The 22,693-nt window shown below is 43.8% G+C and overlaps 10 non-coding genes across 10 annotated transcripts; all 10 read left to right on the top strand.

Moving 5' to 3' along the window:
• Positions 1–1,782: 1,782 nt before the first annotated feature.
• On the top strand, positions 1,783–1,854 carry TRNAP-UGG (transfer RNA proline (anticodon UGG)). Its single transcript has one exon. It is a non-coding gene; the product is annotated as a tRNA-Pro (tRNA).
• A 407-nt stretch (positions 1,855–2,261) lies between these two features.
• TRNAP-UGG (transfer RNA proline (anticodon UGG)) lies at positions 2,262–2,333 on the top strand. Its single transcript has one exon. It is a non-coding gene; the product is annotated as a tRNA-Pro (tRNA).
• An 889-nt stretch (positions 2,334–3,222) lies between these two features.
• On the top strand, positions 3,223–3,294 carry TRNAP-AGG (transfer RNA proline (anticodon AGG)). The gene has a single exon. It is a non-coding gene; the product is annotated as a tRNA-Pro (tRNA).
• Positions 3,295–3,381: 87 nt separating this feature from the next.
• On the top strand, positions 3,382–3,453 carry TRNAP-UGG (transfer RNA proline (anticodon UGG)). Its single transcript has one exon. It is a non-coding gene; the product is annotated as a tRNA-Pro (tRNA).
• A 1,209-nt stretch (positions 3,454–4,662) lies between these two features.
• Positions 4,663–4,734, top strand: TRNAP-AGG (transfer RNA proline (anticodon AGG)). The gene has a single exon. It is a non-coding gene; the product is annotated as a tRNA-Pro (tRNA).
• Positions 4,735–6,421: 1,687 nt separating this feature from the next.
• On the top strand, positions 6,422–6,493 carry TRNAP-UGG (transfer RNA proline (anticodon UGG)). The gene has a single exon. It is a non-coding gene; the product is annotated as a tRNA-Pro (tRNA).
• A 566-nt stretch (positions 6,494–7,059) lies between these two features.
• TRNAP-AGG (transfer RNA proline (anticodon AGG)) lies at positions 7,060–7,131 on the top strand. Its single transcript has one exon. It is a non-coding gene; the product is annotated as a tRNA-Pro (tRNA).
• A 249-nt stretch (positions 7,132–7,380) lies between these two features.
• TRNAP-AGG (transfer RNA proline (anticodon AGG)) lies at positions 7,381–7,452 on the top strand. The gene has a single exon. It is a non-coding gene; the product is annotated as a tRNA-Pro (tRNA).
• Positions 7,453–19,681: 12,229 nt separating this feature from the next.
• On the top strand, positions 19,682–19,753 carry TRNAP-AGG (transfer RNA proline (anticodon AGG)). Its single transcript has one exon. It is a non-coding gene; the product is annotated as a tRNA-Pro (tRNA).
• A 2,322-nt stretch (positions 19,754–22,075) lies between these two features.
• On the top strand, positions 22,076–22,147 carry TRNAP-CGG (transfer RNA proline (anticodon CGG)). Its single transcript has one exon. It is a non-coding gene; the product is annotated as a tRNA-Pro (tRNA).
• The last annotated feature ends 546 nt before the right edge of the window (positions 22,148–22,693 follow it).

Raw genomic sequence — 22,693 nt, 5'->3', positions numbered from 1 at the left:
TGCACTGCATGGACCGTTTCTTCAGCCTTTCTCAGGAAATAAAGGTCTCCAACTCTGTCAGCAACTGCAATCACTTCCCCGGTTGCCGTTTTAATCCAGGCTTGCGACTTCTTGAATGTGACCTCATGTCCTTTGTCTGTCATCTTGGCAATGGATAGGAGATTTGTTCTTAAATCCGGGACATGAAGGGCTCGTTCCAGGCGAAGAATTCGATTGTCGCTGCCATTCGTTTCGTGTACTTTCACTTCGCCAACACCTCGTATCTTCGTTGACTCTGCAGTGGCCAGGTTTAAAGATTTCGTGGTCTCTTCGTAATCATTGAAGCAGTCTCTGCTGGAAGTCATATGCGAGGTGGCTCCGCTGTCCAGGCACCAGGAATCGTGATAAGCCTTCAGGTGCAATGCGAATTCTTCCTCGGCCAAATTTTCTGCCAGTACATGATGGGCGTTTTCTTTCTTTCTGGTTTTTCTTTCTGAACCATTGTCTCTGTCGGGGCAATCGGCTACCTTGTGGCCGGGTTTCCTGCATCCATGACACTTGTACTTAAAGGTCGTGCTTCCTCGTCCACGTAAGCTTCTTCCTCTACCCCTTTCTGCAGTTTTCCGGGAAAAGTGGTTACTGCCCATCATCGCATTCTGCACGGGTTCGTCTTCCCTTGAGTTCTTGGCGTCCGATTCCTCCAGGATCTTTATTTTTAAGGCTTCCGGATCAGGTAACGTATCCCTGGACTCTATTGCGCACCGGAAGTTCTCGTACGATTCTGGTAGACTGTATAACAACATAATGGCCAGTAGGTCGTCGTTTACAGCTACTCCCATGTCAGCCAACTTGTCTACTGCATCGAAAAATTCTCGGAGGTGATCCCGGACATCTTCTCCCTCCTTCATTTTCTTGAGGGTCAGTTTCTTCAGCAGCGTGGCTTTCCGGGCAGGTCCACTGGACTGGTAGATGGATTCGAGCTTCTGCCACAGTTCCCGTGAGGTGGTGCAATTCTTTACTTGCTTCAACTCCGACGGACTGATCGACAAGATTAGGTCCGCTCTTGCTTTCCGATCATTACTGTCCCAGGTAGCGACCGCCTGGGCGTTGCCTTCCGTTCCCCGTACCGGAGTTGGCCTCGTTGAAGTTCCATCTACGTACTCCCAGAGGTCGTTCTTTTGAAGCAGGGCTTCCACTTGCATTTTCCAGGTATCATAATTATCCTTAGTTAACGTCTCGATTCGTCCCAGGTGATTTCCGGCCATTCTATGTCTGACTCCGCACCTTAAAGGATAATCTTCCCGGCGTTGAACTTCTTATGACTTCTAAACCTTTGCGCAGTGGAAGCGTGCTGGGCCCATAACCTGTTGTTGTTTGACGCAAGAACGACTCTGGCTTTAACTGGTTATAAACTCTTTATTAATTTAATTAAAACATTAACATTAATATTAATATCCGGGAACAATATACTGAACTGACTTTGAGAACTGACGACTGAGAACTGACAAACGTTATCGGAATGTTATCCGGTTATATAGTTAAGGCATCGCGATAAAAAATAAAGATTACAGCAATGACCGCGATGCATAAAAAACACAAGTATAGAAAATAGAATCTGGATATAGATAAAAAACAACCGGTATTATCTCTAATTTACAACAGTATGATACTCGCTTAGGGTGCGAGTGGTCCGGGGTTAAAATCCCGGACGGACCCGAGTTTTTGCAAAAGTAAATTAGTGACTATTTTAATGCAACTAACTACAGGGTAGCCTATGAGTTGAGCATGTTTACTTATAAACATGGTCCGTTGGTCTAGGGGTATGATACTCGCTTTGGGTGCGAGTGGTCCCGGGTTCAAATCCCGGACGGACCCGAGTTTTTGCAGTAGTAATTTAGTGACTATTTTAATGCAACTAACCACAGGGTAGGCCTATGAGTTGAGCATGTTTGGTTACACACATGGTCCGTTGGTTTAGGGGTATGATACTCGCTCAGGGTGCGAGTGGTCCGAGATTCAAATCCCGGACGGACCCGAGTTTTTGCAGAAGTAATTTAGTGACTATTTAAACGCAGCTAACTACAGAGTAGACCTATGAGTTGAGCATGTTTGGTTACACACATGGTCCGTTGGTCTTGGGGTATGATAGTCGCTTAGGGTGTGAGTGCTCCCGAGTTCAAATCCCGCACGAACCCGAGTTTTTGCAAAAGTAAATTAGTGACTATTTTAATGCAACTAACTACAGGGTAGCCTATGAGTTGAGCATGTTTAATTATAAACATGGTCCGTTGGTCTAGGGGTATGAAACTCGCTTTGGATGCGAGTGGTCCCGGGTTCAAATCCCGGACGGACCCGAATTTTTGCAAAAGTAAATTAGTGACTATTTTAATGCAACTAACTACAGGGTAGGTCTATGAGTTGAGCATGTTTAGTTACACACATGGTTCGTTGGTCTAGGGCTATGATACTCGCTTAGGGTGTGAGTGGTCCCGAGATAAAATCCCGACGGACCCGAGTTTTTGCCGAAGTAATTTAGTGACTATTTAAAAGCAACTAACTACAGGGTAGGCCTATGAGTTGAGAATGTTTTCCTTACTTACATGGTCCGTTGGTCAAGGGGTATGATACTCGCTTAGGGTGTTAGTGGTCCCGAGTTCAAATCCCGCACGAACCCGAGTTTTTGCAAAAGTAAATTAGTGACTATTTTAATGAAACTAACTACAGGGTAGGCCTATGAGTTGAGCATGTTTAGGTACACACATGGTCCGTTGGTCTAGGGGTATGATACTCTCATAGGGTGCAAGTGGTCCGGGGTTGAAATCCCGGACGGACCCGAGTTTTTGCAAAAGTAAATTAGTGACTATTCTAGTGCAACTAACTACAGGGTAGGCCTATGAGTTGAGATTCTTTTACTTTCTTACATGGTCCGTTGGTCAAGGGGTATGATACTCGCATAGGGTGCGAGTGGTCCGGGGTTCAAATCCCGGACGGACCTGAGGTTTTGCAAAAGTAAATTAGTGACTATTTTAATGCAACTAACTACAGGGTAGCCTATGAGTTGAGCATGTTTACTTATAAACATGGTCCGTTGGTCTAGGGGTATGATACTCGCTTTGGGTGCGAGTGGTCCCGGGTTCAAATCCCGCACGAACTCGAGTTTTTGCAGTAGTAATTTAGTGACGATTTTAATGCAACTAACTACAGGGTAGGCCTATGAGTTGAGAATGTTTTACTTACTTACATGGTCCGTTGGTCTAGGGGTATGATACTCGCTTAGGGTGCGAGTGGTCCGGGGTTCAAATCCCGGACGGACCCAAGTTTTTGCAAAAGTAAATTAGTGACTATTTTAATGCAACTAACTACAGGGTAGCCTATGAGTTGAGCATGTTTACTTATAAACATGGTCCGTTGGTCTAGGGGTATGATACTCGCTTTGGGTGCGAGTGGTCCCGGGTTCAAATCCCGGACGGACCCGAGTTTTTGCAGTAGTAATTTAGTGACTATTTTAATGCAACTAACCACAGGGTAGGCCTATGAGTTGAGCATGTTTGGTTACACACATGGTCCGTTGGTTTAGGGGTATGATACTCGCTCAGGGTGCGAGTGGTCCGAGGTTCAAATCCCGGACGGACCCGAGTTTTTGCAGAAGTAATTTAGTGACTATTTAAACGCAGCTAACTACAGAGTAGACCTATGAGTTGAGCATGTTTGGTTACACACATGGTCCGTTGGTCTTGGGGTATGATAGTCGCTTAGGGTGTGAGTGGTCCCGAGTTCAAATCCCGCACGAACCCGAGTTTTTGCAAAAGTAAATTAGTGACTATTTTAATGCAACTAACTACAGGGTAGGTCTATGAGTTGAGCATGTTTAGTTACACACATGGTTCGTTGGTCTAGGGCTATGATACTCGCTTAGGGTGTGAGTGGTCCCGAGATAAAATCCCGACGGACCCGAGTTTTTGCCGAAGTAATTTAGTGACTATTTAAAAGCAACTAACTACAGGGTAGGCCTATGAGTTGAGAATGTTTTCCTTACTTACATGGTCCGTTGGTCAAGGGGTATGATACTCGCTTAGGGTGTTAGTGGTCCCGAGTTCAAATCCTGCACGAACCCGAGTTTTTGCAAAAGTAAATTAGTGACTATTTTAATGAAACTAACTACAGGGTAGGCCTATGAGTTGAGCATGTTTAGGTACACACATGGTCCGTTGGTCTAGGGGTATGATACTCTCATAGGGTGCAAGTGGTCCGGGGTTGAAATCCCGGACGGACCCGAGTTTTTGCAAAAGTAAATTAGTGACTATTCTAATGCAACTAACTACAGGGTAGGCCTATGAGTTGAGAATGTTTTACTTACTTACATGGTACGTTGGTCAAGGGGTATGACACTCGCTTAGGGTGTGAGTGGTCCCGAGTTCAAATCCCGCACGAACTCGAGTTTTTGCAGTAGTAATTTAGTGACGATTTTAATGCAACTAACTACAGGGTAGGCCTATGAGTTGAGAATGTTTTACTTACTTACATGGTCCATTGGTCAAGGGGTATGATACTCGCTTAGGGTGTGAGTGGTCCCGAGTTCAAATCCCGGACGGACCCGAGTTTTTGCAAAAGTAAATTAGTGACTATTTTAATGCAACTAACTACAGGGCAGCCTATGAGTTGAGCATGTTTGGTTATAAACATGGTCTGTTGGTCTAGGGGTATGATACTCGCTTAGGGTGCGAGTGGTCCCGGGTTCAAATCCCGGATGAACCCGAGTTTTTGCAGAAGTAATTTAGAGACTATTTAAAAGCAACTAACTACAGGGTAGGCCTATGAGTTTAGCATGTTTAGTTACACACATGGTCCGTTGCTCTAGGGGTATGATACTCACTTAGGGTGCGAGTGGTCCCGGGTTCAAATCCCGGACGAACCCGAGTTTTTGCAGAAGTAATTTAGTGACTATTTAAACGCAGATAACTACAGGGTAGACCTATGAGTTGAGCATGTTTGGTTACACACAAGGTCCTTTGGTCTAGGGGTATGATACTCGCTTAGGGTGCGAGTGGTCCGGGGTTCCAATCCCGGACGGACCCGAGTTTTTGCAAAAGTTAATTAGTGACTATTTTAATGCAACTAACTACAGGGTAGCCTATGAGTTGAGCATGTTTAATTATAAACATGGTCCGTTGGTCTAGGGGTATGAAACTCGCATTGGATGCGAGTGGTCGCGGGTTCAAATCCCGGACGGGCCCGAATTTTTGCAAAAGTAAATTAGTGACTATTTTAATGCAACTAACTACAGGGTAGGTCTATGAGTTGAGCATGTTTAGTTACACACATGGTTCGTTGGTCTAGGGCTATGATACTCGCTTAGGGTGTGAGTGGTCCCGAGATAAAATCCCGACGGACCCGAGTTTTTGCCGAAGTAATTTAGTGACTATTTAAAAGCAACTAACTACAGGGTAGGCCTATGAGTTGAGAATGTTTTCCTTACTTACATGGTCCGTTGGTCAAGGGGTATGATACTCGCTTAGGGTGTTAGTGGTCCCGAGTTCAAATCCTGCACGAACCCGAGTTTTTGCAAAAGTAAATTAGTGACTATTTTAATGAAACTAACTACAGGGTAGGCCTATGAGTTGAGCATGTTTAGGTACACACATGGTCCGTTGGTCTAGGGGTATGATACTCTCATAGGGTGCAAGTGGTCCGGGGTTGAAATCCCGGACGGACCCGAGTTTTTGCAAAAGTAAATTAGTGACTATTCTAATGCAACTAACTACAGGGTAGGCCTTTGAGTTGAGAATGTTTTACTTACTTACATGGTACGTTGGTCAAGGGGTATGACACTCGCTTAGGGTGTGAGTGGTCCCGAGTTCAAATCCCGCACGAACTCGAGTTTTTGCAGTAGTAATTTAGTGACGATTTTAATGCAACTAACTACAGGGTAGGCCTATGAGTTGAGAATGTTTTACTTACTTACATGGTCCATTGGTCAAGGGGTATGATACTCGCTTAGGGTGTGAGTGGTCCCGAGTTCAAATCCCGGACGGACCCGAGTTTTTGCAAAAGTAAATTAGTGACTATTTTAATGCAACTAACTACAGGGCAGCCTATGAGTTGAGCATGTTTGGTTATAAACATGGTCTGTTGGTCTAGGGGTATGATACTCGCTTAGGGTGCGAGTGGTCCCGGGTCCAAATCCCGGACGAACCCGAGTTTTTGCAGAAGTAATTTAGTGACTATTTAAACGCAGATAACTACAGGGTAGACCTATGAGTTGAGCATGTTTGGTTACACACAAGGTCCTTTGGTCTAGGGGTATGATACTCGCTTAGGGTGCGAGTGGTCCGGGGTTCCAATCCCGGACGGACCCGAGTTTTTGCAAAAGTTAATTAGTGACTATTTTAATGCAACTAACTACAGGGTAGCCTATGAGTTGAGCATGTTTAGTTATAAACATGGTCCGTTGGTCTAGGGGTATGATACTCGCTTTGGGTGCGAGTGGTCCCGGGTTCAAATCCCGGACGGACCCGAGTTTTTGCAAAAGTAAATTAGTGACTATTTTAATGCAACTAACTACAGGGTAGGTCTATGAGTTGAGCATGTTTAGTTACGCACATGGTTCGTTGGTCTAGGGCTATGATACTCGCTTAGGGTGAGAGTGGTCCTGAGATAAAATCCCAACGGACCCGAGTTTTTGCCGAAGTAATTTAGTGACTATTTAAACGCAGCTAACTACAGGGTAGACCTATGAGTTGAGCATGATTAGTTACACACTGTCCGTTGGTCAAGGGGTATGATACTCGCTTAGGGTGTGAGTGGTCCCGAGTTCAAATTCCGCACGATCCCGAGTTTTTGCAGCAGTAAATTAGTGACCATTTTAATGCAACTAACTACAGGGTTGGTCTATGAGTTGAGAATGTTTTAGTTACTTCCATGGTCCGTTGGTCAAGGGGTATGATACTCGCTTAGGGTGTGAGTGGTCCCTAGTTCAAATCCCGCACGAACCCGAGTTTTTGCAAAAGTAAATTAGTGACTATTTTAATGAAACTAACTACAGGGTAGGCCTATGAGTTGAGCATGTTTAGTTACGCACATGGTCCGTTGGTCTAGAGGTATGATACTCGCTTAGGGTGCGAGTGGTCCGGGGTTCAAATCCCGGACGGACCCGAGTTTTTGCCGAAGTAATTTAGTGACTATTTAAAAGCAACTAACTACAGGGTAGGCCTATGAGTTGAGAATGTTTTACTTACTTACATGGTCCGTTGGTCAAGGGGTATGATACTCGCTTAGGGTGTGAGTGGTCCCGAGTTCAAATCCCGCACGAACCCGAGTTTTTGCAAAAGTAAATTAGTGACTATTTTAATGAAACTAAGTACAGGGTAGGCCTATGAGTTGAGCATGTTTAGTTACACACATGGTCCGTTGGTCTAGGGGTATGATACTCGCTTAGGGTGCGAGTGGTCCGGGGTTCAAATCCCGGACGGACCCGAGTTTTTGCAAAAGTAAATTAGTGACTATTTTAATGCAACTAACTACAGGGTAGGCCTATGAGTTGAGAATGTTTTACTTACTTACATGGTCCGTTGGTCAAGGGGTATGATACTCGCTTAGGGTGTTAGTGGTCCCGAGTTCAAATCCCGCACGAACCCGAGTTTTTGCAAAAGTAAATTAGTGACTATTTTAATGCAAATAACTACAGGGTAGGTCTATGAGTTGAGCATGTTTAGTTACACACATGGTTCGTTGGTCTAGGGCTATGATACTCGCATAGGGTGTGAGTGGTCCCGAGATAAAATCCAGACGGACCCGAGTTTTTGCCGAAGTAATTTAGTGACTATTTAAAAGCAACTAACTACAGGGTAGGCCTATGAGTTGAGAATGTTTTACTTACTTACATGGTCCGTTGGTCAAGGGGTATGATACTCGCTTAGGGTGTGAGTGGTCCCGAGTTCAAATCCCGCACGAACCCGAGTTTTTGCAAAAGTAAATTAGTGACTATTTTAATGCAACTAACTACAGGGTAGCCTATGAGTTGAGCATGTTTAGTTATAAACATGGTCCGTTGGTCTAGGGGTATGATACTCGCTTTGGATGCGAGTGGTCCCGGGTTCAAATCCCTGACGGACCCGAGTTTTTTCAAAAGTAAATTAGTGACTATTTTAATGCAACTAACTACAGGGTAGGTCTATGAGTTGAGCATGTTTAGTTACACACATGGTTCGTTGGTCTAGGGCTATGATACTCGCTTAGGGTATGAGTGGTCCCGAGATAAAATCCCGACGGACCCGAGTTTTTGCAGTAGTAATTTAGTGACGATTTTAATGCAACTAACTACAGGGTTGGTCTATGAGTTGAGAATGTTTTAGTTACTTACATGGTCCGTTGGTCAAGGGGTATGATACTCGCCTAGGGTGTGAGTGGTCCCGAGTTCAAATCCCGCACGAACCCGAGTTTTTGCAAAAGTAAATTAGTGACTATTTTAATGAATTTAACTACAGGGTAGGCCTATGAGTTGAGCATGTTTAGTTACACACATGGTCCGTTGGTCTAGGGGTATGATACTCGCTTAGGGTGCGAGTGGTCCGGGGTTCAAATCCCGCACGAACCCGAGTTTTTGCAGTAGTAATTTAGTGACGATTTTAATGCAACTAACTACAGGGTTGGTCTATGAGTTGAGAATGTTTTAGTTACTTACATGGTCCGTTGGTCAAGGGGTATGATACTCGCTTAGGGTGTGAGTGGTCCCGAGTTCAAATCCCGCACGAACCCGAGTTTTTGCAAAAGTAAATTAGTGACTATTTTAATGCAACTAACTACAGGGTAGCCTATGAGTTGAGCATGTTTAGTTATAAACATGGTCCGTTGGTCTAGGGGTATGATACTCGCTTTGGATGCGAGTGGTCCCGGGTTTAAATCCCAGACGGACCCGAGTTTTTTCAAAAGTAAATTAGTGACTATTTTAATGCAACTAACTACAGGGTAGGTCTATGAGTTGAGCATGTTTTGTTACACACATGGTTCGTTGGTCTAGGGCTATGATACTCGCTTAGGGTATGAGTGGTCCCGAGATAAAATCCCGACGGACCCGAGTTTTTGCAGTAGTAATTTAGTGACGATTTTAATGCAACTAACTACAGGGTTGGTCTATGAGTTGAGAATGTTTTAGTTACTTACATGGTCCGTTGGTCAAGGGGTATGATACTCGCCTAGGGTGTGAGTGGTCCCGAGTTCAAATCCCGCACGAACCCGAGTTTTTGCAAAAGTAAATTAGTGACTATTTTAATGAATTTAACTACAGGGTAGGCCTATGAGTTGAGCATGTTTAGTTACACACATGGTCCGTTGGTCTAGGGGTATGATACTCGCTTAGGGTGCGAGTGGTCCGGGGTTCAAATCCCGCACGAACCCGAGTTTTTGCAGTAGTAATTTAGTGACGATTTTAATGCAACTAACTACAGGGTTGGTCTATGAGTTGAGAATGTTTTAGTTACTTACATGGTCCGTTGGTCAAGGGGTATGATACTCGCTTAGGGTGTGAGTGGTCCCGAGTTCAAATCCCGCACGAACCCGAGTTTTTGCAAAAGTAAATTAGTGACTATTTTAATGCAACTAACTACAGGGTAGCCTATGAGTTGAGCATGTTTAGTTATAAACATGGTCCGTTGGTCTAGGGGTATGATACTCGCTTTGGATGCGAGTGGTCCCGGGTTTAAATCCCAGACGGACCCGAGTTTTTTCAAAAGTAAATTAGTGACTATTTTAATGCAACTAACTACAGGGTAGGTCTATGAGTTGAGCATGTTTTGTTACACACATGGTTCGTTGGTCTAGGGCTATGATACTCGCTTAGGGTATGAGTGGTCCCGAGATAAAATCCCGACGGACCCGAGTTTTTGCAGTAGTAATTTAGTGACGATTTTAATGCAACTAACTACAGGGTTGGTCTATGAGTTGAGAATGTTTTAGTTACTTACATGGTCCGTTGGTCAAGGGGTATGATACTCGCCTAGGGTGTGAGTGGTCCCGAGTTCAAATCCCGCACGAACCCGAGTTTTTGCAAAAGTAAATTAGTGACTATTTTAATGAATTTAACTACAGGGTAGGCCTATGAGTTGAGCATGTTTAGTTACACACATGGTCCGTTGGTCTAGGGGTATGATACTCGCTTAGGGTGCGAGTGGTCCGGGGTTCAAATCCCGCACGAACCCGAGTTTTTGCAGTAGTAATTTAGTGACGATTTTAATGCAACTAACTACAGGGTTGGTCTATGAGTTGAGAATGTTTTAGTTACTTACATGGTCCGTTGGTCAAGGGGTATGATACTCGCTTAGGGTGTGAGTGGTCCCGAGTTCAAATCCCGCACGAACCCGAGTTTTTGCAAAAGTAAATTAGTGACTATTTTAATGCAACTAACTACAGGGTAGCCTATCAGTTGAGCATGTTTAGTTATAAACATGGTCCGTTGGTCTAGGGGTATGATACTCGCTTTGGATGCGAGTGGTCCCGGGTTTAAATCCCAGACGGACCCGAGTTTTTTCAAAAGTAAATTAGTGACTATTTTAATGCAACTAACTACAGGGTAGGTCTATGAGTTGAGCATGTTTTGTTACACACATGGTTCGTTGGTCTAGGGCTATGATACTCGCTTAGGGTATGAGTGGTCCCGAGATAAAATCCCGACGGACCCGAGTTTTTGCAGTAGTAATTTAGTGACGATTTTAATGCAACTAACTACAGGGTTGGTCTATGAGTTGAGAATGTTTTAGTTACTTACATGGTCCGTTGGTCAAGGGGTATGATACTCGCCTAGGGTGTGAGTGGTCCCGAGTTCAAATCCCGCACGAACCCGAGTTTTTGCAAAAGTAAATTAGTGACTATTTTAATGCAACTAACTACAGGGTAGCCTATGAGTTGAGCATGTTTAGTTATAAACATGGTCCGTTGGTCTAGGGGTATGATACTCGCTTTGGATGCGAGTGGTCCCGGGTTCAAATCCCTGACGGACCCGAGTTTTTTCAAAAGTAAGTTAGTGACTATTTTAATGCAACTAACTACAGGGTAGGTCTATGAGTTGAGCATGTTTAGTTACACACATGGTTCGTTGGTCTAGGGCTATGATACTCGCTTAGGGTATGAGTGGTCCCGAGATAAAATCCCGACGGACCCGAGTTTTTGCAGTAGTAATTTAGTGACGATTTTAATGCAACTAACTACAGGGTTGGTCTATGAGTTGAGAATGTTTTAGTTACTTACATGGTCCGTTGGTCAAGGGGTATGATACTCGCCTAGGGTGTGAGTGGTCCCGAGTTCAAATCCCGCACGAACCCGAGTTTTTGCAAAAGTAAATTAGTGACTATTTTAATGAATTTAACTACAGGGTAGGCCTATGAGTTGAGCATGTTTAGTTACACACATGGTCCGTTGGTCTAGGGGTATGATACTCGCTTAGGGTGCGAGTGGTCCGGGGTTCAAATCCCGCACGAACCCGAGTTTTTGCAGTAGTAATTTAGTGACGATTTTAATGCAACTAACTACAGGGTTGGTCTATGAGTTGAGAATGTTTTAGTTACTTACATGGTCCGTTGGTCAAGGGGTATGATACTCGCTTAGGGTGTGAGTGGTCCCGAGTTCAAATCCCGCACGAACCCGAGTTTTTGCAAAAGTAAATTAGTGACTATTTTAATGCAACTAACTACAGGGTAGCCTATGAGTAGAGCATGTTTAGTTATAAACATGGTCCGTTGGTCTAGGGGTATGATACTCGCTTTGGATGCGAGTGGTCCCGGGTTTAAATCCCAGACGGACCCGAGTTTTTTCAAAAGTAAATTAGTGACTATTTTAATGCAACTAACTACAGGGTAGGTCTATGAGTTGAGCATGTTTTGTTACACACATGGTTCGTTGGTCTAGGGCTATGATACTCGCTTAGGGTATGAGTGGTCCCGAGATAAAATCCCGACGGACCCGAGTTTTTGCAGTAGTAATTTAGTGACGATTTTAATGCAACTAACTACAGGGTTGGTCTATGAGTTGAGAATGTTTTAGTTACTTACATGGTCCGTTGGTCAAGGGGTATGATACTCGCCTAGGGTGTGAGTGGTCCCGAGTTCAAATCCCGCACGAACCCGAGTTTTTGCAAAAGTAAATTAGTGACTATTTTAATGAATTTAACTACAGGGTAGGCCTATGAGTTGAGCATGTTTAGTTACACACATGGTCCGTTGGTCTAGGGGTATGATACTCGCTTAGGGTGCGAGTGGTCCGGGGTTCAAATCCCGCACGAACCCGAGTTTTTGCAGTAGTAATTTAGTGACGATTTTAATGCAACTAACTACAGGGTTGGTCTATGAGTTGAGAATGTTTTAGTTACTTACATGGTCCGTTGGTCAAGGGGTATGATACTCGCTTAGGGTGTGAGTGGTCCCGAGTTCAAATCCCGCACGAACCCGAGTTTTTGCAAAAGTAAATTAGTGACTATTTTAATGCAACTAACTACAGGGTAGCCTATGAGTTGAGCATGTTTAGTTATAAACATGGTCCGTTGGTCTAGGGGTATGATACTCGCTTTGGATGCGAGTGGTCCCGGGTTTAAATCCCAGACGGACCCGAGTTTTTTCAAAAGTAAATTAGTGACTATTTTAATGCAACTAACTACAGGGTAGGTCTATGAGTTGAGCATGTTTTGTTACACACATGGTTCGTTGGTCTAGGGCTATGATACTCGCTTAGGGTATGAGTGGTCCCGAGATAAAATCCCGACGGACCCGAGTTTTTGCAGTAGTAATTTAGTGACGATTTTAATGCAACTAACTACAGGGTTGGTCTATGAGTTGAGAATGTTTTAGTTACTTACATGGTCCGTTGGTCAAGGGGTATGATACTCGCCTAGGGTGTGAGTGGTCCCGAGTTCAAATCCCGCACGAACCCGAGTTTTTGCAAAAGTAAATTAGTGACTATTTTAATGAATTTAACTACAGGGTAGGCCTATGAGTTGAGCATGTTTGGTTACACACTGTCCGTTGGTCAAGGGGTATGATACTCGCTTAGGGTGTGAGTGGTCCCGAGTTCAAATCCCGCACGAACCCGAGTTTTTGCAGTAGTAATTTAGTGACGATTTTAATGCAACTAACTACAGGGTTGGTCTATGAGTTGAGAATGTTTTAGTTACTTACATGGTCCGTTGGTCAAGGGGTATGATACTCGCCTAGGGTGTGAGTGGTCCCGAGTTCAAATCCCGCACGAACCCGAGTTTTTGCAAAAGTAAATTAGTGACTATTTTAATGAATTTAACTACAGGGTAGGCCTATGAGTTGAGCATGTTTAGTTACACACTGTCCGTTGGTCAAGGGGTATGATACTCGCTTAGGGTGTGAGTGGTCCCGAGTTCAAATCCCGCACGAACCCGAGTTTTTGCAGTATTAATTTAGTGACGATTTTAATGCAACTAACTACAGGGTTGGTCTATGAGTTGAGAATGTTTTAGTTACTTACATGGTCCGTTGGTCAAGGGGTATGATACTCGCTTAGGGTGTGAGTGGTCCCGAGTTCAAATCCCGCACGAACCCGAGTTTTTGCAAAAGTTAATTAGTGACTATTTTAATGCAACTAACTACAGGGTAGCCTATGAGTTGAGCATGTTTAGTTATAAACATGGTCCGTTGGTCTAGGGGTATGATACTCGCTTTGGATGCGAGTGGTCCCGGGTTCAAATCCCTGACGGACCCGAGTTTTTTCAAAAGTAAATTAGTGACTATTTTAATGCAACTAACTACAGGGTAGGTCTATGAGTTGAGCATGTTTATTTACACACATGGTTCGTTGGTCTAGGGCTATGATACTCGCTTAGGGTATGAGTGGTCCCGAGATAAAATCCCGACGGACCCGAGTTTTTGCAGTAGTAATTTAGTGACGATTTTAATGCAACTAACTACAGGGTAGGCCTATGAGTTGAGAATGTTTTACTTACTTACATGGTCCGTTGGTCAAGGGGTATGATACTCGCTTAGGGTGTGAGTGGTCCCGAGTTTAAATCCCGCACGAACCCGAGTTTTTGCAAAAGTAAATTAGTGACTATTTTAATGAAACTAACTACAGGGTAGGCCTATGAGTTGAGCATGTTTAGGTACACACATGGTCCGTTGGTCTAGGGGTATGATACTCTCATAGGGTGCAAGTGGTCCGGGGTTGAAATCCTGGACGGACCCGAGTTTTTGCAAAAGTAAATTAGTGACTATTTTAATGCAACTAACTACAGGGCAGTCCTATGAGTTGAGCATGTTTAGTTACACACTGTCCGTTGGTCAAGGGGTATGATACTCGCTTAGGGTGTGAGTGGTCCCGAGTTCAAATCCCGCACGAACCCGAGTTTTTGCAGTAGTAATTTAGTGACGATTTTAATGCAACTAACTACAGGGTAGCCTATGAGTTGAGCATGTTTAGTTATAAACATGGTCCGTTGGTCTAGGGGTATGATACTCGCTTTGGATGCGAGTGGTCCCGGGTTCAAATCCCTGACGGACCCGAGTTTTTTCAAAAGTAAATTAGTGACTATTTTAATGCAACTAACTACAGGGTAGGTCTATGAGTTGAGCATGTTTAGTTACACACATGGTTCGTTGGTCTAGGTCTATGATACTCGCTTAGGGTATGAGTGGTCCCGAGATAAAATCCCGACGGACCCGAGTTTTTGCAGTAGTAATTTAGTGACTATTTAAAAGCAACTAACTACAGGGTAGGCCTATGAGTTGAGAATGTTTTACTTACTTACATGGTCCGTTGGTCAAGGGGTATGATACTCGCTTAGGTTGTGAGTGGTCCCGAGTTTAAATCCCGCACGAACCCGAGTTTTTGCAAAAGTAAATTAGTGCCTATTTTAATGAAACTAACTACAGGGTAGGCCTATGAGTTGAGCATGTTTAGGTACACACATGGTCCGTTGGTCTAGGGGTATGATACTCTCATAGGGTGCAAGTGGTCCGGGGTTGAAATCCTGGACAGACCCGAGTTTTTGCAAAAGTAAATTAGTGACTATTTTAATGCAACTAACTACAGGGCAGTCCTATGAGTTGAGCATGTTTAGTTACACACTGTCCGTTGGTCAAGGGGTATGATACTCGCTTAGGGTGTGAGTGGTCTCGAGTTCAAATCCCGCACGAACCCGAGTTTTTGCAGTAGTAATTTAGTGACGATTTTAATGCAACTAACTACAGGGTTGGTCTATGAGTTGAGAATGTTTTAGTTACTTACATGGTCCGTTGGTCAAGGGGTATGATACTCGCTTAGGGTGTGAGTGGTCCCGAGTTCAAATCCCGCACGAACCCGAGTTTTTGCAAAAGTAAATTAGTGACTATTTTAATGCAACTAACTACAGGGTAGCCTATGAGTTGAGCATGTTTAGTTATAAACATGGTCCGTTGGTCTAGGGGTATGATACTCGCTTTGGATGCGAGTGGTCCCGGGTTCAAATCCCTGACGGACCCGAGTTTTTTCAAAAGTAAATTAGTGACTATTTTAATGCAACTAACTACAGGGTAGGTCTATGAGTTGAGCATGTTTAGTTACACACATGGTTCGTTGGTCTAGGGCTATGATACTCGCTTAGGGTATGAGTGGTCCCGAGATAAAATCCCGACGGACCCGAGTTTTTGCAGTAGTAATTTAGTGACGATTTTAATGCAACTAACTACAGAGTAGGCCTATGAGTTGAGAATGTTTTACTTACTTACATGGTCCGTTGGTCAAGGGGTATGATACTCGCTTAGGGTGTGAGTGGTCCCGAGTTTAAATCCCGCACGAACCCGAGTTTTTGCAAAAGTAAATTAGTGACTATTTTAATGAAACTAACTACAGGGTAGGCCTATGAGTTGAGCATGTTTAGTTACACACATGGTCCGTTGGTCTAGGGGTATGATACTCGCTTAGGGTGCGAGTGGTCCGGGGTTCAAATCCCGCACGAACCCGAGTTTTTGCAGTAGTAATTTAGTGACGATTTTAATGCAACTAACTACAGGGTTGGTCTATGAGTTGAGAATGTTTTAGTTACTTACATGGTCCGTTGGTCAAGGGGTATGATACTCGCTTAGGGTGTGAGTGGTCCCGAGTTCAAATCCCGCACGAACCCGAGTTTTTGCAAAAGTAAATTAGTGACTATTTTAATGCAACTAACTACAGGGTAGCCTATGAGTTGAGCATGTTTAGTTATAAACATGGTCCGTTGGTCTAGGGGTATGATACTCGCTTTGGATGCGAGTGGTCCCGGGTTTAAATCCCAGACGGACCCGAGTTTTTTCAAAAGTAAATTAGTGACTATTTTAATGCAACTAACTACAGGGTAGGTCTATGAGTTGAGCATGTTTTGTTACACACATGGTTCGTTGGTCTAGGGCTATGATACTCGCTTAGGGTATGAGTGGTCCCGAGATAAAATCCCGACGGACCCGAGTTTTTGCAGTAGTAATTTAGTGACGATTTTAATGCAACTAACTACAGGGTTGGTCTATGAGTTGAGAATGTTTTAGTTACTTACATGGTCCGTTGGTCAAGGGGTATGATACTCGCCTAGGGTGTGAGTGGTCCCGAGTTCAAATCCCGCACGAACCCGAGTTTTTGCAAAAGTAAATTAGTGACTATTTTAATGAATTTAACTACAGGGTAGGCCTATGAGTTGAGCATGTTTAGTTACACAATGTCCGTTGGTCAAGGGGTATGATACTCGCTTAGGGTGTGAGTGGTCCCGAGTTCAAATCCCGCACGAACCCGAGTTTTTGCAGTAGTAATTTAGTGACGATTTTAATGCAACTAACTACAGGGTTGGTCTATGAGTTGAGAATGTTTTAGTTACTTACATGGTCCGTTGGTCAAGGGGTATGATACTCGCTTAGGGTGTGAGTGGTCCCGAGTTCAAATCCCGCACGAACCCGAGTTTTTGCAAAAGTTAATTAGTGACTATTTTAATGCAACTAACTACAGGGTAGCCTATGAGTTGAGCATGTTTAGTTATAAACATGGTCCGTTGGTCTAGGGGTATGATACTCGCTTTGGATGCGAGTGGTCCCGGGTTCAAATCCCTGACGGACCCGAGTTTTTTCAAAAGTAAATTAGTGACTATTTTAATGCAACTAACTACAGGGTAGGTCTATGAGTTGAGCATGTTTATTTACACACATGGTTCGTTGGTCTAGGGCTATGATACTCGCTTAGGGTATGAGTGGTCCCGAGATAAAATCCCGACGGACCCGAGTTTTTGCAGTAGTAATTTAGTGACGATTTTAATGCAACTAACTACAGGGTAGGCCTATGAGTTGAGAATGTTTTACTTACTTACATGGTCCGTTGGTCAAGGGGTATGATACTCGCTTAGGGTGTGAGTGGTCCCGAGTTTAAATCCCGCACGAACCCGAGTTTTTGCAAAAGTAAATTAGTGACTATTTTAATGAAACTAACTACAGGGTAGGCCTATGAGTTGAGCATGTTTAGGTACACACATGGTCCGTTGGTCTAGGGGTATGATACTCTCATAGGGTGCAAGTGGTCCGGGGTTGAAATCCTGGACGGACCCGAGTTTTTGCAAAAGTAAATTAGTGACTATTTTAATGCAACTAACTACAGGGCAGTCCTATGAGTTGAGCATGTTTAGTTACACACTGTCCGTTGGTCAAGGGGTATGATACTCGCTTAGGGTGTGAGTGGTCCCGAGTTCAAATCCCGCACGAACCCGAGTTTTTGCAGTAGTAATTTAGTGACGATTTTAATGCAACTAACTACAGGGTAGCCTATGAGTTGAGCATGTTTAGTTATAAACATGGTCCGTTGGTCTAGGGGTATGATACTCGCTTTGGATGCGAGTGGTCCCGGGTTCAAATCCCTGACGGACCCGAGTTTTTTCAAAAGTAAATTAGTGACTATTTTAATGCAACTAACTACAGGGTAGGTCTATGAGTTGAGCATGTTTAGTTACACACATGGTTCGTTGGTCTAGGGCTATGATACTCGCTTAGGGTATGAGTGGTCCCGAGATAAAATCCCGACGGACCCGAGTTTTTGCAGTAGTAATTTAGTGACTATTTAAAAGCAACTAACTACAGGGTAGGCCTATGAGTTGAGAATGTTTTACTTACTTACATGGTCCGTTGGTCAAGGGGTATGATACTCGCTTAGGTTGTGAGTGGTCCCGAGTTTAAATCCCGCACGAACCCGAGTTTTTGCAAAAGTAAATTAGTGACTATTTTAATGAAACTAACTACAGGGTAGGCCTATGAGTTGAGCATGTTTAGGTACACATATGGTCCGTTGGACTAGGGGTATGATACTCTCATAGGGTGCAAGTGGTCCGGGGTTGAAATCCTGGACAGACCCGAGTTTTTGCAAAAGTAAATTAGTGACTATTTTAATGCAACTAACTACAGGGCAGTCCTATGAGTTGAGCATGTTTAGTTACACACTGTCCGTTGGTCAAGGGGTATGATACTCGCTTAGGGTGTGAGTGGTCTCGAGTTCAAATCCCGCACGAACCCGAGTTTTTGCAGTAGTAATTTAGTGACGATTTTAATGCAACTAACTACAGGGTTGGTCTATGAGTTGAGAATGTTTTAGTTACTTACATGGTCCGTTGGTCAAGGGGTATGATACTCGCTTAGGGTGTGAGTGGTCCCGAGTTCAAATCCCGCACGAACCCGAGTTTTTGCAAAAGTAAATTAGTGACTATTTTAATGCAACTAACTACAGGGTAGCCTATGAGTTGAGCATGTTTAGTTATAAACATGGTCCGTTGGTCTAGGGGTATGATACTCGCTTTGGATGCGAGTGGTCCCGGGTTCAAATCCCTGACGGACCCGAGTTTTTTCAAAAGTAAATTAGTGACTATTTTAATGCAACTAACTACAGGGTAGGTCTATGAGTTGAGCATGTTTAGTTACACACATGGTTCGTTGGTCTAGGGCTATGATACTCGCTTAGGGTATGAGTGGTCCCGAGATAAAATCCCGACGGACCCGAGTTTTTGCAGTAGTAATTTAGTGACGATTTTAATGCAACTAACTACAGAGTAGGCCTATGAGTTGAGAATGTTTTACTTACTTACATGGTCCGTTGGTCAAGGGGTATGATACTCGCTTAGGGTGTGAGTGGTCCCGAGTTTAAATCCCGCACGAACCCGAGTTTTTGCAAAAGTAAATTAGTGACTATTTTAATGAAACTAACTACAGGGTAGGCCTATGAGTTGAGCATGTTTACGTACACACATGGTCCGTTGGTCTAGGGGTATGATACTCTCATAGGGTGCAAGTGGTCCGGGGTTGAAATCCGGGACGGACCCGAGTTTTTGCAAAAGTAAATTAGTGACTATTTTAATGCAACTAACTACAGGGCAGTCCTATGAGTTGAGCATGTTTAGTTACACACTGTCCGTTGGTCAAGGGGTATGATACTCGCTTAGGGTGTGAGTGGTCCCGAGTTCAAATCCCGGACGGACCCGAGTTTTTGCAGAAGTGAATTAGTGACTATTTTAATGCAACTAACTACAGGGTAGCCTATGAGTTGAGCATGTTTGGTTATAAACATGGTCTGTTGGTCTAGGGGTATGATACTCGCTTAGGGTGCGAGTGGTCCCGGGTTTAAATCCCGGATGAACCCGAGTTTTTGCAGAAGTAATTTAGAGACTATTTAAAAGCAACTAACTACAGGGTAGGCCTATGAGTTTAGCATGTTTAGTTACACACATGGTCCGTTGGTCTAGGGGTATGATACTCACTTAGGGTGCGAGTGGTCCCGGGTTCAAATCCCGGACGGACCCGAGTTTTTGCAAAAGTAAATTAGTGACTATTTTAATGCAACTAACTAAAGGGTAGGTCTATGAGGTGAGCATGTTTAGTTACACACATGGTTCGTTGGTCTAGGGCTATGATACTCGATTATGGTGTGAGTGGTCCCGAGATAAAATCCCGACGGACCCGAGTTTTTGCCGAAGTAATTTAGTGACTATTTAAAAGCAACTAACTACAGGGTAGGTCTATGAGTTGAGAATGTTTTAGTTACTTGCATGGTCCGTTGGTCAAGGGGTATGATACTCGCTTAGGGTTTGAGTGGTCCCGAGTTCAAATCCCGCACGAACCCGAGTTTTTGCAAAAGTAAATTAGTGACTATTTTAATGCAACTAACTACAGGGTAGCCTATGAGTTGAGCATGTTAAGTTATAAACATGGTCCGTTGGTCTAAGAGTATGATACTCGCTGTGGGTGCGAGTGGTCCCGAGTTTAAATCCTGCACGAACCCAAGTTTTTGCAAAAGTAAATTAGTGACTATTTTAATGAAACTAACTACAGGGTAGGCCTATGAGTTGAGCATGTTTAGGTACACACATGGTCCGTTGGTCTAGGGGTATGATACTCTCATAGGGTGTAAGTGGTCCGGGGTTGAAATCCTGGACGGACCCGAGTTTTTGCAAAAGTAAATTAGTGACTATTTTAATGCAACTAACTACAGGGCAGTCCTATGAGTTGAGCATGTTTAGTTACACACTGTCCGTTGGTCAAGGGGTATGATACTCGCTTAGGGTATGAGTGGTCCCGAGTTCAAATCCCGCACGAACCCGAGTTTTTGCAGTAGTAATTTAGTGACGATTTTAATGCAACTAACTACAGGGTAGCCTATGAGTTGAGCATGTTTAGTTATAAACATGGTCCGTTGGTCTAGGGGTATGATACTCGCTTTGGATGCGAGTGGTCCCGGGTTCAAATCCCTGACGGACCCGAGTTTTTTCAAAAGTAAATTAGTGACTATTTTAATGCAACTAACTACAGGGTAGGTCTATGAGTTGAGCATGTTTAGTTACACACATGGTTCGTTGGTCTAGGGCTATGATACTCGCTTAGGGTATGAGTGGTCCCGAGATAAAATCCCGACGGACCCGAGTTTTTGCAGTAGTAATTTAGTGACTATTTAAAAGCAACTAACTACAGGGTAGGCCTATGAGTTGAGAATGTTTTACTTACTTACATGGTCCGTTGGTCAAGGGGTATGATACTCGCTTAGGGTGTGAGTGGTCCCGAGTTTAAATCCCGCACGAACCCGAGTTTTTGCAAAAGTAAATTATTGACTATTTTAATGAAACTAACTACAGGGTAGGCCTATGAGTTGAGCATGTTTAGGTACACACATGGTCCGTTGGTCTAGGGGTATGATACTCTCATAGGGTGCAAGTGGTCCGGGGTTGAAATCCTGGACAGACCCGAGTTTTTGCAAAAGTAAATTAGTGACTATTTTAATGCAACTAACTACAGGGCAGTCCTATGAGTTGAGCATGTTTAGTTACACACTGTCCGTTGGTCAAGGGGTATGATACTCGCTTAGGGTGTGAGTGGTCTCGAGTTCAAATCCCGCACGAACCCGAGTTTTTGCAGTAGTAATTTAGTGACGATTTTAATGCAACTAACTACAGGGTTGGTCTATGAGTTGAGAATGTTTTAGTTACTTACATGGTCCGTTGGTCAAGGGGTATGATACTCGCTTAGTGTGTGAGTGGTCCCGAGTTCAAATCCCGCACGAACCCGAGTTTTTGCAAAAGTAAATTTGTGACTATTTTAATGCAACTAACTACAGGGTAGCCTATGAGTTGAGCATGTTTAGTTATAAACATGGTCCGTTGGTCTAGGGGTATGATACTCGCTTTGGATGCGAGTGGTCCCGGGTTCAAATCCCTGACGGACCCGAGTTTTTTCAAAAGTAAATTAGTGACTATTTTAATGCAACTAACTACAGGGTAGGTCTATGAGTTGAGCATGTTTAGTTACACACATGGTTCGTTGGTCTAGGGCTATGATACTCGCTTAGGGTATGAGTGGTCCCGAGATAAAATCCCGACGGACCCGAGTTTTTGCAGTAGTAATTTAGTGACGATTTTAATGCAACTAACTACAGGGTAGGCCTATGAGTTGAGAATGTTTTACTTACTTACATGGTCCGTTGGTCAAGGGGTATGATACTCGCTTAGGGTGTGAGTGGTCCCGAGTTTAAATCCCGCACGAACCCGAGTTTTTGCAAAAGTAAATTAGTGACTATTTTAACGAATTTAACTACAGGGTAGGCCTATGAGTTGAGCATGTTTAGTTACACACATGGTCCGTTGGTCTAGGGGTATGATACTCGCTTCGGGTGCGAGTGGTCCGGGGTTCAAGTCCCGGACGGACCCGAGTTTTTGCAAAAGTAAATTAGTGACTATTTTAATGCAACTAACTACAGGGTAGGCCTATGAGTTGAGAATGTTTTACTTACTTACATGGTCCGTTGGTCAAGGGGTATGATACTCGCTTAGGGTGTGAGTGGTCCCGAGTTCAAATCCCGGACGGACCCGAGTTTTTGCAGAAGTGAATTAGTGACTATTTTAATGCAACTAACTACAGGGTAGCCTATGAGTTGAGCATGTTTGGTTATAAACATGGTCTGTTGGTCTAGGGGTATGATACTCAGCTTAGGGTGCGAGTGGTCCCGGGTTTAAATCCCGGATGAACCCGAGTTTTTGCAAAAGTAAATTAGTGACTATTTTAATGCAACTAACTACAGGGTAGGCCTATGAGTTGAGAATGTTTTACTTACTTACATGGTCCGTTGGTCAAGGGGTATGATACTCGCTTAGGGTGTGAGTGGTCCCGAGTTCAAATCCCGGACGGACCCGAGTTTTTGCAGAAGTGAATTAGTGACTATTTTAATGCAACTAACTACAGGGTAGCCTATGAGT

This window comes from Phalangium opilio, unplaced genomic scaffold, assembly GCF_054372755.1.
Source record: "Phalangium opilio isolate 3A_F unplaced genomic scaffold, DU_Popi_V2 ptg000194l_1, whole genome shotgun sequence".
In the NCBI taxonomy this organism is placed as follows: Eukaryota; Metazoa; Arthropoda; class Arachnida; order Opiliones; family Phalangiidae; genus Phalangium; species Phalangium opilio.
Note: the sequence above shows the minus strand (reverse complement) of the source record. Positions and strands in the feature narration are given on the sequence as shown.